The 17,135-nt window shown below is 38.5% G+C and overlaps 1 protein-coding gene across 1 annotated transcript in view; it reads right to left on the bottom strand.

The window, feature by feature from the left end:
• Positions 1-16,640, bottom strand: part of tafa5l (TAFA chemokine like family member 5, like) — a 71,386-nt gene extending 54,746 nt beyond the window's left edge. Inside the window, exon 1 of the mRNA XM_086068770.1 lies at positions 11,179-16,640. The gene's annotated coding sequence lies outside the window, so the exon portion shown is untranslated. The remainder of the gene's footprint in view (positions 1-11,178) is intronic.
• Positions 16,641-17,135: the final 495 nt, after the last annotated feature.

Below are 17,135 nucleotides of genomic sequence, written 5' to 3'. Positions count from 1 at the left end.
GCGCCACTTTTTCATCTCACGCATTAAAACACACACTGGCAACAAATACATTAAAACCAGCGGAAACATGGCAGCGTGTGTTGTATCAGCTGCTTAACCAAAAGAAGATTTACAACAGTAACCAAGGATGCAACAGCACCGTTTCTCTTCCTCTGTCAGTGCGGGTGTTGCTCTCGGCTCTTTTGATGCATTTCCAGGAGTAGGTAAGTGTTGCGGACCGCCCAACTGGAACAGAGACAAAAATACCGCTGGAGGAATTATTTTTGTTATCTCTGCCTTGCCAGCTTAAGCACCAGCAGCCAGTTTAAGTTTGGCACATCCATGAAGTGGGGAAAACGGAGTTCACACACACCTGTCACATGAAACACAAATGAAAAAGCAGTCTGTGCTCTCATCTGCAAAATTATCTTGTAAAATAGTGGCATAAAATTTAAAGTTAGAGTGGTCCAATCCAGGTATCTGAGGTCATGTGGAAAATGAGTTCTGCTTGACGAATCTTAGTTCTTTTAGTGGTCAGTAGGAGATGGACACAGTACTAGCAAGATGCGAAGGTTGTCATGTGACGGGGGATATAAACGTCATTCGCCATTCATGTACCGTGGGCAATTCTAAAATTGCTATGTTTATATTACACCCCCTTGAAATTTGAGATTTAGTTGCGCTGGGAGTGGTACTTTTCTTAAGGCGGTGGCTAACGTTGATATTAGCTAGCTGTGTGGGCTAGCGAGTTGATTATTGCCGAGCTGAGTTCTAAACAAAAGACAAGTAGTAGTTTTGCTAACACAACACATTAGTGCGTTCAGAAATGAATGAGAGCGGACGCACTTTGCCTCTCTCTCTTTCAGTGTAGTGCACGGATTTCATGTAGAATACGTTGTCGTTTAGCTTGCCCTATTTTCCAAGTAGCTTGCCCTAGACTGATTATTTTTCTTTATATTTATTCAATAATGCATTTTAGTCATTGGGCTGCTCAAAAGACAGCATATTAAATCAATGTATTATTGATTTCTTGCTAAACATCTGCCCTTTTTATGTGTCTGGCATCTGCTTTTTCTTTATTATCCAATATATTTGCAGCTACACATTGTGCCCTGCTCCGTTTCACTGCCAGTTGGTCACACTTCAAGCAAGACAGGGCATCTACATTTAAATGATGTCAAAGATTATATTTCAAAGTAAAACGACTACACCTTACTGCTTACAATGTTGCCTACTCGCGGCTATGCAGCAACTCTTTAGATTCATACAAGGTTACACGGGGGCTGCTGAGATCCTGTTTGCGCGAGCCTCGGAGTCTCTCAATGCCATTTAGGACCTTCTTGGACACCATGACAGAGTGGAGTGGTGCGGTACTATTCATCTTCCAGCTGTGGCCAGGAGCCTCCGACACTCCAGCAGACAAGACGGAAATGAAAAGAGGGAGCAGCAGCCAAAGGCGCAATACTTTATCCGCCAAGCGACTTGGCTTATCCTCCAGCTGTGTGGGTCTTTGAATGCAAACAATGTGCATGGAGAAAGGTAGCTGGTGCAGGCTCGAGGCCTTCCATAGTTATTACAGAATTTTCCCGGAGAGGATTAAGAAGTTGGAGTGTCTTTAGGTGAGATATACAGTATTTCATCAGGAACCCAGTGTGATTTGTCACTGTATTACTCTCGAATTTAAGACACACAAGTCATTCAAACATGAATGAACAGGAATGACGGCTATAGACGTCAAAAATTAATTTGAACTATTTCTATTAGTTTCACATTTTTTCACACTTTTGTTAACAAGAGTATGAAAACCTAGATTTTTTTTTTGTTCATTTAGAACAGATATAAAATTTGTGATTAATCGTGTTTTTTTTTTTTTTTAGTTGATCAAGGGCAGACAAAACAAGTTTGACCTTCATTCTTTTGCTTTACTTGGAATTTGAATATTTGTTTCTTTAAAAAAAACAGATTATTGAATAAAATAAAATAAATAAAATTTCAATAAAAAAAAAGAAAGACTAAAAGATTATTAAGAATCAGGAGCATCAGGGGATTACATTTTTTTCCGTAATTAATCGCATGACTTCACTAGTAACTCACGATTAATCAAAAAATTTATATCTGTTCTAAATGTACAATATTTTTTTCTAGGTTTTCATACTTTTGTTAACAAAAGTGGAACAAAAATGTTAAACTAATAGAAATAGTTCAAATGAATTTTTGGACGTCTATAGCCGTCAATGGCAGTGAATGAGTTGAAAGAATGCCGCATATGTGTATCCATCCACCTGGGTTCCAGAGGTAGACCCCAACCCCAAACACCGCTTTCTCATTTCTTTGCAGACTCCAATAGTATGAATTATTATTATTTTTTTTCAAATGAATCTTAATTTATTCCAACCATTCCATTTTTGTTCGCTTTCGTCAGCGGGAAAGTAGTTTCACCAACTGTTCAATTTGATGACTCGACTGCTAATATCCAACGCTCACTTGAATGACATTTGCTGAGATTTTAAGTGATGACCTCACCATGCACCCACCAGCTCGCGTGTTTGAATACTGAAATAGCCAATCCAATACAGCATAAGATGTGCTACGAATTACAAGATGAGCAGCACACGTGCATAAATAAATGCCTCGCCTCAAATAGATGCGCCCTCCCTCACAGAAAAAAAACCAACAGGTGGTTCCACAAGATGGCTGCAATTACACATCTGTGACACAGTCGACCTCATTTCCACAACACACATCTCTCTCTGACATAGCAGATGTGGCATCTGTAAAACTAAAGTTTACCCTGTAAATTTGGCCACGGAGTTTACACATACTAAAAGCATGGAACTCTGTGAAGTTGAATCTGTACTAAAATGGATTTCCCCCCCACTTTTCTTCAAATGTACTCAAATATTTGGTTGCCACTATTTTGAACTATAACACTCCTCATGACGACCGACACAACCGACCTGACTGAACTATCCCCTAATGCGCAGTTTGGCAATTAGCTGTCAATAGTGACTGACTGTTGTTCTCTAGTTTTGCTGTGGTTCAACAATTCAATTTGTACTCGTCAAAGTTAAAGCGTTAACTCATTGATTAATCACAAAACATTATCGCATTAATCATATATTAAAACAGATTAATCACACAGAAGATCCTTTAGCTTGACAGCGGATGGTTACGTTAAAGGTAGCACATGTGAGCAATAAACATAACCACATACATTAAAGTAAAGCATTTAATAGATATTTGAGTATGACATTTTTTCCCCCCATTTTAAATTATGCAAGTAATTAACTGATTAGAAAAAGAGGAGGACGGGCACATGCAGTGGATCAAAAAATGTGGAAGTCGTCTTCATAACATTAAATGTAAAAATAATTAACACAACTTCAAATTTAGCGTGCAAAAAATGTTGATAAAAAGCTATTTTAATTATCTCATTCGGCTAAAGATGTCAACAATTTATTTTAACTTTTGCAATGAGTTTAACATTTTTCCACTTTTGTTAACAAGAGTATGAAAACCTAGAAAACATTTTTATTATACATTTATAACAAATATAACATTTTTGATTAATCGTGAGGTAACTTTTGAAGTCATACGATTATTACAAAAAAAGAAAAAAGATTACTAAAAATTAGGGCCATCAGGCGATAATTTTTTAAAATCGGAATTAATCGCATTAAATCACTAGTTAACTCACGATTAATCACAAATGTTATATCTGTTATAAATGTACAATAAAAAAATCTAGGTTTTCATACTCTTGTTGACAAAATTGGAAAAAAATGTTTAACTAATAGAAATAGTTAAAATTAATTTTTGACGTCTCTAGCTGTCAATGGCAGTGAATGAGTTAAGTGATTAATCATGATTAACCAAAATTCTAGAAGCTTTGCAGTTTATCAAAGCGCATTTGGGCAAAATTCCACTGTTGTTACTTTCAATTTAAAGTGACCATTTTGAGGTTGCTTTTTCAGTGGAAGTATACTAAAAGGAAATCGCCTACATGCATAGATATAGATTTGTTTTTAATGAGGCCTATTCCTTCTAAAGTTAAAAAGCACAGTGACATGTAAACAGCGCAAAGTTTGAATTGCTCGTCGGGGACGAAGTGACTTCCTGGTCATGGAACAGTAATGTTGCTCGTCTTGCACTCAGCGCCGCACACGTTAACATTTTATTTACTTGACGGGGGGAAAAAACTGGATGAACTGGAATTAGCCGTGCATATTTTCCCTGCTCCAACATTTTCCTCCCTCAGGAGCCTTTGCTGTTTTGTTGCTGAAATCACAGCACTGTCCACCTAAATGTTGAATGGCAGCTTCGTTTATAATGAGTCATCCTCATACAGAAGAGCTCACCTTAACCTCTATTTAGAAGCAATGAGCTGCTCCACTCTGAAAAGTAGCCCTTATTCCTTCTGCCTGGATCTGAAGATGGCCAACAGGCACATCATTCAAATGGAGTCCTCAAAAGTGCTGGGCCGGCACATTACACGGAGGCCTTGAACTGTATGAAATATTCACGACCGAGGAACAGTAAAGGAAGTCTGCTGCACAATCCCGTTCAGCGAGCATTGTGATATTCCGAAAAAATGCTGTCTCAGTTCAGAAAGCATGGCTAGAGCCCATGAGAGGAATACAACAGCTTTTTCCAGGGAACAAACAATTCCAGTTCATTATTTCACAGGAAAAAAACACAGGATTTTATCCTTTTTATGGTGGTTTGACAATATGACCTACGTAATGCAACAGACCTTTGTGCTTTTAAGGGGATTTACTAGAAACACAAGTGATGGTTTTCTAGAAAAACATGATGCATTTGCATTTGCATTCACATCATTCTATAAACCAGTCCAATGAACATGCATCAATGAACTACGGTGAGTATCGTAGGTAATGATCAACTTTTGATCATCTGAATCCAAATCCCAAATTATTATTATTTTTTTTTACACAGCTCCTTTTAAAACAAGATATAAAGTATGGAAATCAAATTGAACATTTCCTATCCCCTTCCCCTAACCATCAAAAATGATTGCCTACCCTTATTCCTTACCCTAACCCAATTCAAAACTAAACTCTAAAACCAAGTCTTGACCCTCAAAAAGAAGTCGACACAAGCACTGGTGGGCCCCACAACTGTGTGAATTCCCAAAACACACACACAAACAAAGGTGAGAGAAGAGATTGGAATCCGCTTGCTATCCACGTGCCCACCATAGAAGGATTTGGCAAATAATCAAACAAAACACAGGAGTAAGAATCTTCAAATACAAGTAGGCTAAACAGGAAAATTGGGACAATGTTGGGAAAAAAAGAGACACAAATGCAAAATGGGGACAGCAAGAACTGACGAGGCAGGTACAGAGAAGTGATAGAAAAAAAAGAGAGCGAAAACTAAGATCAAGATAATCAAGCGTGAGGCAGCTGTGCAAAATTTACAACTGTAATTTGGTAACTCACTGCTGCGGCATCTCGAAGAAGAGGCAGGCACAGCAGATTGTTACTTAGTCAAGCGAATTCACACTTGGTGGCTGTTTGTGTTCTTCTGTTGAGGCCTGCAGCAACCTGCATGCGCCGTGCACAAAGTCAACACCAGCGTTACCACCACAGCTTGTGCAGCCCTCCGCCTGAGCAGATGCTTTTGAAGACACTATTGTGACGGAAGATTTCACTTTTGCAACCTAACATGGAAAGATGTCAATGGATCAACTCAAACGCAGTTCGGGGACAACAAAGATGAAACAGTATGAAAATTCACATCACCATTCAGCATATACTATATTTATATTACCTTAGCAGACACAAAGTATGTTATATCCAGGGTTGGGAGGGTTACTTTTAAAATGTAATCCATTACAGTTACAAGTTACCTGCTAAAAAAAAAATGTAGTTAGTAACATAATCCAAGTACCATAATATTAAAGTAATGTAACTGGATTACTTTTGGATTACTCACATATTGAGTATGCTCATGAAAATAAAAATCACCACAATTTATATTCTATACAATGTGCCCCTGCTATTTGCGGGTGATAGGGACCCGGGCAGCCTACAAATAGCAAAAATCCTTATGTAATTAAAAAGCATGTAGGCTATTGATTGATTGATTGATTGAAGGCCATATGCTGTCACTGAAATCAACCACACCTCACAGTTTGATAGATAGATAGTCATCCAATGAAGATGACGATGCGTGACATCAACTGCAAAAAGAAACTTTGATCCCAGTCACAAGTTTAGCCGTATATATGTTGTGTATGATGTTTAAATAGTGAATTGATGGGAGGAAGATTTGTTTGGAAGGTGTAACTCACATTATGGTTGTAGGCTAGCGGAATAGCTAGCAAGAAGCTACAGCGCGTAGCATGCCGCTGGACTCTCAGCTCAAACCTTCGCTCCGAGTAAGTTCCAGTGAATACCGGTCGCCATTTCCTACTCCCGTCAGTGAAGCTTTTTCAAACTGCCCGCTTGTGGAGGACACGACTAGTCAGTTCGTTCGTTCGTTCGTCCGCTCGTTCGTACCTCCCCGACATGTAGCAACAGTCCCACTCGCGCAAACGTGCACGCACTCTCTCTAGCTCTATCCTTCTCTAGCTCTGTCCTTCTCTCTCTCTCTCTCTTGCTATTTCCTCTTTCTAATCGTAGAAAGTGTAATCCTCGAAGTAATCCCTATTTTTAATTAAAGTACCTGTAATCTGATTACACGTTTTTTCCTGTAACTGTGATGGAATGCAGTTGCTTTTTTTTTTTTTTTGCAATCTGATTACGTAACGGCAGTACATATATTTTGTTACTCCCCAAGCCTGTATATTACCTTAACAGACACAAAGTAAGTATGTTATATCGGTAAGTCATGTTGGACAAGGAGCTTTTCAAATAAATCACAGACATCCTATGAATTCAAATTTGAAGTATGACAGTTGTGTTTTCCAACCCCGGCAACAAAATGTGCCTGTCAGGTAGGCTGGAGGCTTGGAATGAAGGCAGATGACAAAAGCCAGTGGCGAGCTGACATGAGGCGACACTTGTTCGATAGCTATTTAAAAATGCTGTCATTCACAGTGACCAAAAGTTGTGCTTTTAAGATGAATGATGTTTCTAATAGAACACTTGAGTGTTTAACTTCACAGTTCACATTCAATGTCCTTGAAAAGTTAAACTAGATCGATTACCTCCACCAAGGTGGTTGTGCTTCCCTCACTGTTAGTTACATTTTTATATTGGGATTATCGGATTAAGATAGGAACCGGTACAATGAGTTTTTCAGTAAATTATATACAGTATATAGTAGTGTTAATTTCATTAACAAAAACTAAATGAAGATAATTTTGTCAACTAACATTTTTTACCGGCCGAAAACTAGATTAGACTACTTGACTAAAACCACCCTAAATAAGAACTGGGACTAAATCAGTATGCATTTTTGCTGACTAATGGCGACGAGACGAAATGTCCACTTAATAAAGACTGGACCAAAGGACATTTTACTTCATGAATAAAGACGAGACAAAAATTATATGCTTTTGTTAGAACATTTTTAGTGGTGTTTAACGTAACATTTATCCAACGACTTTAACATTCCAACAATAACGTTAATATAACCACTGACTAATGCTGACTAATTTACTAGCTTGCTGATATACTGTAATTGTGTGTGAAGTTGTTTTTCAACAAAAAGATGAGAGAAAATAAAATTAGTTTAATGTGAAATAGTTTTGGACCAGATGGAAATTTTCAATGTAAAAGGGTAAAATGGTTGTCCTGACTAAAATTACACTTAAAACTTTGACAGGTTTTGTTGACTAAAACTAGATCAATAATATTGTTTTTTTGGACTAAAATGCTCAACTTATAGTAATAGTTGACTATGCTGAATTATGCTAAAAACAAACAAGCGTGATTGAAACTGGAAAAACTTTAAATTAAAAAATGGCTGATAAAATTAACATTAGTACAGGGAGTCCTCGAGTTACGTCCGAGTTACGTTCCTACACTGGCGATGTAACACGAATTTTGACTTAAGTCTAATTTCACCGTTAGTCGATATTTACATCAAAATACTTTGTACAGTAAGTTTAAAAAAAACATATTTGCATATATATATATATATATATATATATATATATATATATATATATATATATATTGCAATATTTCGTGTTTCTGCACGGACATTCATTGCTGACGGACTGCAGAGCTAATACGAACTTAAACACGTTAATGTGACGCGCCTGATGGCGAGCCGACCTGCTCGATGGACGTCTGTTGGAGGAGGTAACAACAACACAACTTTAAATAACTTTAAAATGGCGTCATTGCTGTGGGAAATGAGCGAAAAAGAAGGTGCTACGGACAAGGCACGGGCGCGTCAAGTCGAAAGGACGTAGGGCGCGTACGACGTAACTCGAGGACTCCCTGTATATAGAATTGAATACTACACTGTAGGATTGTTTCAACCATATTCAAATAAGAGCTTTTGTCAAATTGAATGTGACCAATGAGATACATGGTGGTTCTGTTGAGAAGGTCGTAACGGGAAAAGAAGTGATGGAGTGTCTGTCTTCAAAGCCATTTAGAGGAAGAAACCTTGAGGAAGAAAAGTAAAGGCGAAGGAGAATGAAAAAGTAGGAGAGCTGGATGGTATCAGAATGTTAACATGTGAGGAGGAGACGAGAGAGAGAAGGGAACACTTTACAGCAATTACAGGATGACTGTGCACTGTGCAGCTTTTTATTTTCGCACATTATGCTCTGGGCAGGTGAGTGAAACATTGAACAGTTTCAGAGAAGGTCAAATTAAGTTTACCAGGAAAGCTAATAGTGCATTTTAGGTTCATCTGGAAATTTCACCTGAAAGCCAAATATTCCTAACTTTTTGGCAACACTGTATATATGAGAAACAGTCGGTGGCAATAATATGCAATAAAGCGGTTGCCTTAAAACTGAAGGAGATGAGAAACATGGCCTCTGTCTTTTCTGGAATGGAATTTTTCACAACAAGGGATCAACAACAAAAAACCCTCTATTTCTATTCTCGCCAGAATTATCCTTACAGGGTTTCTTCTTTGGCCCACACCAGAGTGTCAGTAGTACTTTATTAGTTGAAATACTATTGCCGTTTAACAAAAGCAGTGTTTTTGCTCATCACTCATGTTGTCCCGACAGCCAGGGGGGGACGTGGATCATGTGAAAAGAGCAATAAAAGTTGCCAACAACCATACACGGTTAATTTGAATAGCAAACTCAGCAGACAAAAACGAAAAGAAAAAGGAATTGCACACATTTTAAGAAAAGCAGGATACAGTAAACACCAGATATTTGCAGGGGAAAGGTGAGGCCCGAACTCGGTGACACATTTTTACAACTACCTATAGTAAATCTCAAAACACCTTAATCATTTTGAACCGATCATTTCACAACAATTTTACAGATGATTTGATTTGAGAAACTTGCTCCAGAGGCGTAAGCTAATTAGCATTAGCGTAATTGTTAGCTTGAGCTTTTCAACAGCCACTCAACAGGACAAAAATATACATGCAGTGAAGACTCTTTTCAATGTTGTCAGATCTAGATCCAGAAAGTAAAAACCCTACCACATTGTGGCTTTAGCCACAGGGTGCTTCTACTCAACCGGCAGGTAATAGTTTAACTGCCGGTTGCCAAAATGTGGCAGGTTTTGCGTGTGTTACAGAAAGAGCACACAATATGCTAAGAGCTGGGAATAGCTTTTTCATTAAATAGTTTATGAAAGGTTACATAGGGGGAAAAAAAGGGGGGGATTATAAGTGAATCTGTGAAACATGAACTGCGACTAGGCAGGGGTTGTGGGGTTTGTACGCGATTCAGTGGGTTCCAAATTCCCAGCTCTCAATGCAATCCACGATGCTTCTGGCAAGCATTGGTGGAATCGTCATAGCCAATACTAAAAATAGTCCAACCTTTTTTTGGTCCTGCTGTGACTCACTGTTTTGCACGGCCAGTGTCACCTTGGCGATCTTCAAGTAAATCCATTTGAGCGGAGAAACATGACCGAAACGTACCATTTAAATGCTCGGTAAGTAGCCTGTTTACAACAATAATTGACACAATAACATGTTCTGTTTGTGGAGAATGAGCCTTGAATGAATGAGCAAATAAATGAATATTCCCGAGGGTCGTTGTCAAAGGAGTTTACAAACAAAAAAACATGAGCACAAACATTTGGCCCTCACACACAACACAATACTGGCTGACTCACCATCTTCTGTGGAGAGAATTTAGTAAGATTTTGTGCAAATGAAAAAAAAAAAAAGTTAAATAAATGGTCTATGAGTTCACCACTAAAATATTCCAGAAAAAAGTTTAATACTTTTGTCAAACAATTTTACAACATTTTTAGAGAATTGTATCACGTATTAGCTTTAAACAGATAGATAATAATAATAATGGCACAACATTCAAATTTTTGCCCCATATTTAGTGTTTTTGTAGCACTTTTAATTTCAAAGACATGTCTAAAATTGCAGATTTATGAATTTTTTAGTCAAAACTATTCTTTACGATAATATGTTGTAAGTATTGCGTTTGTGCAATCTGAAATAAGTAGCAAAATCCACCTGGTTTTATCCATCTCAGGTGGCGGCCATTTTGCCAATTGCTATCGACTGAAAATGACTTCACATTTGTTCTCGACCAATTACGGCTCATCTTGCAAAGTCACATGACCAAACGCAGTCTTCAGCCCGCCCAAATCCAATCTTCAACCCAATCTGTTGGGTCAAAATAATTCACCTAAACGTTGGTCAAACCCATTCTGCTACCGAGCAAGTGGGTTAAGAAAATAACCCAGCATTTGTTTTTAGTGTGTACCACTACTGCAAATAGCACTGTCATTAAATTCAACACTATGCTTCGATAATAAGTGAATTGCAGCTAAAACTACGATTAATCAAACATATTTTTCACTTGACTTGAGTGATAGTGTATCTGAAGCAGCTCCTTCAGATATATATTGAATTTTGTCTCACAACAAAAAGCAAAACGGATGAGTTGTAGCAACCGTTAAATCAGCACCACTGTATGTACACGGGCAATTAAAAAGTCAAATTTCCATGATAGTCCTTTAAATGAAGGCGCTTAAAAAGTAAGGCATAAATGTGAGGAAAGGAGGTTCAAAAAGGGGAGGAAAGAAAGAGGAGAGAGTTCGAGTTTTCTCTCACCTTTCTTTTATGAAATCATCAAATATGGGCAACTGTACATCAAGTGAGCCCTCTTTTGACTTTGTGTTGATGTCCCGGCAGTACCTGTCAAGTCCTCTGTTCCCACCAGGACCGCTTGTCATGTTTATAACCTGGAACCAAGTCCATGTCACTTCCTCACCTCGCTGCAACGCCATCTTGGCCGGCCCTTTTGTCTCTTCTGCTCCGTCGCTCTGTGCAAGTGACTAATTGATCCTGGGAGACAGGAGAACGGGGAGTCTCGGGAGCCGCTAAACAATATGGGGGGGGGGGGGGTGGTCTGATAAAAGGGGGGCAGAGAAAGAACAGGATGCAAAGCGTGCTTGGGATAATGTAGCTGCAGTGCTATCTCATTTCCCCACACAAAAGTGACACGACTACTTTGTAAATGAAAGTCAGTCAGGCGAAGGATGCCCCTCACGCTCTGGCACGCCCTGCTTGAGATAATGGCCGTATGCACATTGTTTCTGCAGACACAAGATTGACTCCGAAGAAAGAAATGCGGGGGTAGAGAAAATAAAATACACAGATGTGAGACTGTATCCTTCTTTGCGTTATTTTCTCTGGCCAACACAAGTACGCTTTGGTTTACTCGGTGTGGGGTATGTGGAGATGGCTTTTCCTTTCGAATCTGCTTGGACAATGGTGCGTCCGACAACCATAAATGTTAAACCTGTTCAATGTTTCTAATGTCAACGTATTTACGTATCTGTGAGATCAACACGACGTCTCAAGAACACAAAGAGAAGAGGTTTTGCGTCACCCAATATATTAAAAAAATATATATATATATATTTTTTTTTACTCTTTGACGTGAGGACGACAAAGTGATTGGATATCGATATAGTTGTACAGAGAACATTGTAAGACTTCTTAAAAGGCAAACTGGGAACTAAAGCTCAGCAATTCGGTTTGCTGGCCTATTTATAGAGGCTGAAGACAAAGAATGAATAGCTAATCATCTAAGGTCTTAATGAATTCACAAAAGTGTCCGCTTACAACCCAGAACCTCCGACCATCAAGTTTATCTCTGTAGCTTTGCCGGACCAAGAAAGCAAACATTCAGGCGTTCTGTATCTTTATCACTTTGCTAACCTCTACACCACAAAATGTTTAGATAGTAAACACTTTTTTTCCCCATGTACTCTAGACTTCTTGATTACTCTGAAAAGCTTTAAACCACGCAGTCGAATCCTAAATATTTGAGTGGCCTGTGTTTCAACTTTCAGGTTTGAAGCAGCAGCAGGAGAAGCTGAGAGTACAAATGACTCACTGATCAACTCCTAATTCATTTCTTAGTTCAGGAAAATGTCAAACCTGCATAAATTGTAATACAGCACAGCGGTCTTTGAGTAATTTAGTAAAACATTATGGCACGCCTTCGAGTAGACTATAACAAGCTATACATTTCAGAGTCAAAAGAGCCCATCTTTGCCATTAATCTGAATAACTGAAAAATTCAGTTCATTACCCAGCCCCTCAATTATGCCAACTACGTCCACCACAAATTCCACCAGGTCTATTTTTCGAATCAACTTATCCGCTGGAATTCCGTCTTAAAGCAATTTGTAACTTTCTCTCAACTGACACTTCACACATATTAACACAAGATATTGGTGGTAAAATAGCTGAGATTATTTTCCATTATGAGCCAAGGTATACAGTTTGCGGATTTAATGTACATGCTAAATGCATTTAGAAATGAGGCGAAGAGGAAGGATTTACAAACATGTGGAAAAGAGGTCAGCTACATTTCAAGCAGGCGAGAATACTCCTCTTTTCCTTCAGTAGCTCTAGCCTTGTCACATATTGTTATGCTTATTAGGTAGATGGGCGACGGGGTGCGGGGGTCACTGCACCAGCATGCCTCAGAACATCACACAATAAGAATAGTGCACTGAATCATATTTCAACGGCGCACTTTTGCGCATGGTGAATGAATGGAAGATAAGAGCAAGGAAGTGGATGCACACAGCGACATCTCTTTGTGATGTAGGAAAATAGTGTCACGTTTGTTTGGTGGAAAGTAGCGAACAAACTAAATCATAAAATAAGGGGTGTCACAATTAGTGCGTTAATGCGATTAATGACTTAGTCCCTTACTTGAAAAGCCAGTACTGGGGTCATTCCAGTCACAACACAGCAGACACGTCGACGTTGAAAATGAGCAGTAATGAACTTAATAATAATCCATATATTTGTGGAGATGGGTCATGTTGTACTTTACAATTTTAAAAACGTGCAGAATTTCACAAGTTGCTTCATGTTAAAGATTAGATAGCTCTTAATATGAAAAGAAAAATGCACCGAGCTGTCACGTCTTACACATGCAATTGTGCCATCTAGTGGCAGAAAAATGACCTAAACACAAATCAATATTACACTAGTTTTTTTTTATTTATTATTATTTATTTTTTTACAGTACTTTTACATTTTAACAAAATTTTATGAAATTATGAAATTACTGTATCAATGATTAAAAGATGCAGCCATATTTCTAACAGTTTTCCACTCTTATATTAAGATTATGAAAACTAGAAAAACTATTTTTATTGTACATTTAGAACAGAATTTTTTTTTGCAATTATCATGAGTAAACTATTGAAGTCATGTGATTAGATATGCTTAACATTTTTTATTGGCTGACACCCCTAGTTAAAATAGATTTAATATAAAAATAAACACGATGCCATTGGTATTAAATGAACCACACCTACATTTCTTTAACTCGTACTTGTCAGATCGCCAACAGTGAGTAAATATTGACAACAAAGACTAAGTGCTTATTAAAATTCAATATGGTGTCCTACAGGAGTCTGTACTTGGGCCAGTACTCTTTAGTCTTTACTTGTGTAGTATTAGTAGAAAACACTGTCAATTTCCACTGCAAAGCTGATGACACACTACCTACCTATTTATGAAACCTGAGGAAACTAATTGGTTAACCAACTTTCAGGAATGCCTTAAAAAAAAAATCAAGAGTTAGATGGCTAATAATTTCTTACTATTGAACTCCGATATAACTGAAGTAATTGGCTCCCATGACTTAAGAGCTAAACTTTCTAGTGATACAGCTACTTTAGATTATTTTGCACTCGCCCCAAGCAGTATAGTGAGGAATTTTGGTAACATCTGTGACTCGCATCCAAAAATTGTCAATGACAGCAGTCACACACTTGGGCAACATAATAATAACAATAATAATAATAATAATAATAATAATAATAATAATAACAACAGTAATTTCTTGCCATTAGCTGGTCCTGAAAAACGACATGCCATCGTGACCTTAAGGCTCGATTACTGTGATGCTCTCTTCACATGCTGCTCCAATAAGTCATGAAAGAATCTCAAGCTGGTCCAGAATGCCAGAATGAGGAGGAGAGTCCATTTCTCCCCAGTGCTGGCCTTATTAGCTAATAAAATTAAAAATTAAATATAAAAGCTTTCTGCTGACCTACAAAGCACTAAATGATCATTTTATCAATTATAATGTGTCCTTTGAGGACTAAAGTTTGCCCACCTATGATATAAAAAAAATAAAAATTACATTTTGGCAAAAGGAACTGCAACGCATTTTAGATGGGACACACATGGCATTCGCCTTGGCCTGGAAGCTTTTCAAATATCATCCATCCATGAATTAATTTTTCTGAAGTCGAGCAAAAACCTGTCACAGCTGCTTTGATGATATTCTGGGTACACATATTGAGAGAGAATCATTCACATGATTAAATTGACATTGTCACTGTGTGGGAACATACGACCGTATCAGTGACTGTCTCCATTATTCCTTACAGGTGGAAAAAAAATAATCCTTTCAACAAATTGCAATAAAGACATGATGTATACTTACATCTGTACAGATGGGTCAGTCTATAAGCTACCAACCTACTGGGAATCATCAGCGTTTGCTTTGTTTTCTCACAGTGGCCGATCTAATGTGAGCCCATTCCCCCTCGCTGCCTCTTTCACACCCTAATCGGTGAGACTTAACAGAAAAATCAATTTCCACCACCCAGCGGAGGGGCCCACTGTTTCACCACAGTGTCTGATTGATGACGCGCGGTTGCCATCTCACAGGCCGCCGCTTTTTATCGCCGCCTCAGACTTGGTCACTGTTCAGTGCTTTTTTATGACAAATAACAGGAGATGTAATAGCTATACACCCCCGGTGTGTAAATCTGTCCGTCGATGGCCGACCTGAGACGGGTGGAAGACAGGCCCGCGTCAACAAGTTATTTAGCCTGAAGCATCGGGTTCAAGGAGCTGAAGAGCTCGGGAGAGTCAGCAGAAACTGAAGCGATGGCTTGCTTGTGCTATAAGCTAATGCTTGACTATTTTTTACAAACATCCGTGCTGCTGTTGCTGGTGGGCAATGCCATGAAGGCTGATGACATTTGAGGGATGGTTGCAGTCTCTTTGCAGCTCACATGTATAATACACAGGAATTGCAGCCATGTGTCAAACAGAATAGCAACCAAACATTCCAAATTCTCCCACACTAGCTAGAAGGTCACGCCTCAAATACTACATTTGCATTAGAGAGCAGGGACGATTTTTATTCAAACTGATGCATGTTTGTAAGGAACAACCGGTATACTGCCAGGGTGACAGTAGGAGCTTTTTCAAGGCCTGATGACATTATTATCGCCAATCAATGGAAAGAGGTTTGAGGAGTTGGTAAAAGCTTTTCTGCCCCATCAAAACACACACAAGGTTTCAATTTTCTATTCTCAAGAAGCACTGCGGCAGTGTTTGTCTATTGTTGATTTAGATCAAGACCAGACCACATTTTTTTTAATTTATGCAAAACTGGTAGCTGATAATAAACTGGCACAGTTGCATTTCCAGATGACTGTAATTTGTCATGTGTTTTGATTTTGCTTGCATGATTAAGCGTCATGATTTATGGCCAGCCATTTTCACTGAAACGACCCCCTTCGCTCCCGGCTGTTTTACTAGATTTTGACTGATTTTCAAAGCCCACAGTTCTGTTGCTATAGAAACGTGGAACCGACCAAAACAAAGATTAGAGTCTCTTCTTTCATCAGGAAAAAAAGTATGTTTGTATCTGTTTCAGTTTTGCAGCAATTAGCATTAGAATATAGCTAAGTTTCATCATCATTCACAAACCGGTTTAAAACACTGGGGGGAAAAGAGCTTGTCGCAACATGGCTGATCTCTTATACTCTGCTGCCACCTGCTGGTCGTTTTTTTGGTAAAAACTACCATTGTTTTGAGAAACTTCTTTTTTTTCTTCTCAAGAGAAATAAATAAAGAAACTTCTTCATGTCAGAGGCTGCATCAAAGCCTTCTGTATGCTCTAGTATAAAAAAACATGAATACGTTTTTGGGACCATGGCACTATTTTAAATAGAACATTTTTTAAATACATTTTTGGGAGCGAATGAGTTAAGGGCGTGTGCAGGAAGAGAGCGTGACCACTCTGGCTGCTAACATCGGGAAAATCCTGTTTTAATGAGTACATTTACAGTGATGACATGATTTTCTTTTATACTGCCGTGGATCTACCATATCGATGCGGACCACTGATTTGGTTCAGCTTCCATAAAGTTGACCCCATGACTGCCACTTGATGCTGATAGCTTACAAGCTTTTGGTCTTGAGGTCATTCTTCAAGGCTTTTGGCTTGGGGACTGAAGCGTTGCGGGTTCAAGACCCGCTGCGGGGAAATTGGGACTGGTTTCTTAAAAGAGGCCTTTTGATATCCTTTAAGCGAGGGAGTGTGTGACCCACATGTTCAGACATTTCTATCTGACATCCCTCAGTGTAAAATAACAGTTAAAAATGAAAGATCGATGAAGCCTCCTATTGTTGTCATTCAAACGTTTACAGTACATTAGAGCAGTTCTTTAGGTTAAGGGTGGATCTTGTGATTGCTTTTAAATCTAAAAACCCAGTGCGCACATGGTCAT

The sequence above is a fragment of the Leptonotus elevatus genome, chromosome 2 (genome assembly GCF_054856555.1).
Source record: "Leptonotus elevatus isolate MCC_2025b chromosome 2, RoL_Lele_1.0, whole genome shotgun sequence".
Taxonomy (NCBI): domain Eukaryota; kingdom Metazoa; phylum Chordata; class Actinopteri; order Syngnathiformes; family Syngnathidae; genus Leptonotus; species Leptonotus elevatus.
The sequence above is the reverse complement of the archived record's forward strand: the minus strand, read 5'-3'. Positions and strand labels throughout refer to the sequence as shown.